The sequence below is a fragment of the Meleagris gallopavo genome, chromosome 3, assembly GCF_905368555.1.
Source record: "Meleagris gallopavo chromosome 3, MGAL_WU_HG_1.1, whole genome shotgun sequence".
Classification (NCBI taxonomy): Eukaryota; Metazoa; Chordata; class Aves; order Galliformes; family Phasianidae; genus Meleagris; species Meleagris gallopavo.
This window is the reverse complement of record NC_139406.1, coordinates 21,063,525-21,064,057: the sequence shown is the minus strand read 5'-3', so window position 1 is coordinate 21,064,057 and position 533 is coordinate 21,063,525.

Here is a 533-nt window from a genome sequence, read left to right as displayed (position 1 = left end):
AATCTAATGGATGAATCCTTGCCTGTGGAAAGAAATGCACCAACTTGGATTGATAAGACATCTATCTCACTACAATGTTGTGACCTAGTTCAGTGTATATCTGAACCTTTGTAGGGCCACCAGTATTTCCAGTCTGTGGACTGCCTTATATCATCATAATCTTCCAGATTTCTAAGGCTTGAGGTATCTGTCTTCTGCCTCTTAGCCCCACAAGATTTTGAGCTGGAATATATGGCCTCTCAACTGGCCAGTGAGGCTGGTTGACACATCAGTCTAACTAGGTGTGGATCAATAGCAAATATCTGCAGCCAAATTCAAAATTGACTTAAAGTAACTGTATTGTAACTTAGCTGAAGTCCCACAGGTACTCTGTTTACAGACAGTAGTAGGACAGGATGAACATCTTTGCATTAGAACTAGAAAGACAAAATGAAAGAAAACAGTAAGAAAGTGAAAGGAACATCTGAACATCTCTGTCTCACACATTGGAAGTATTTGGACACGCTATGTGTCACTACCAGTCCTATTTAGGA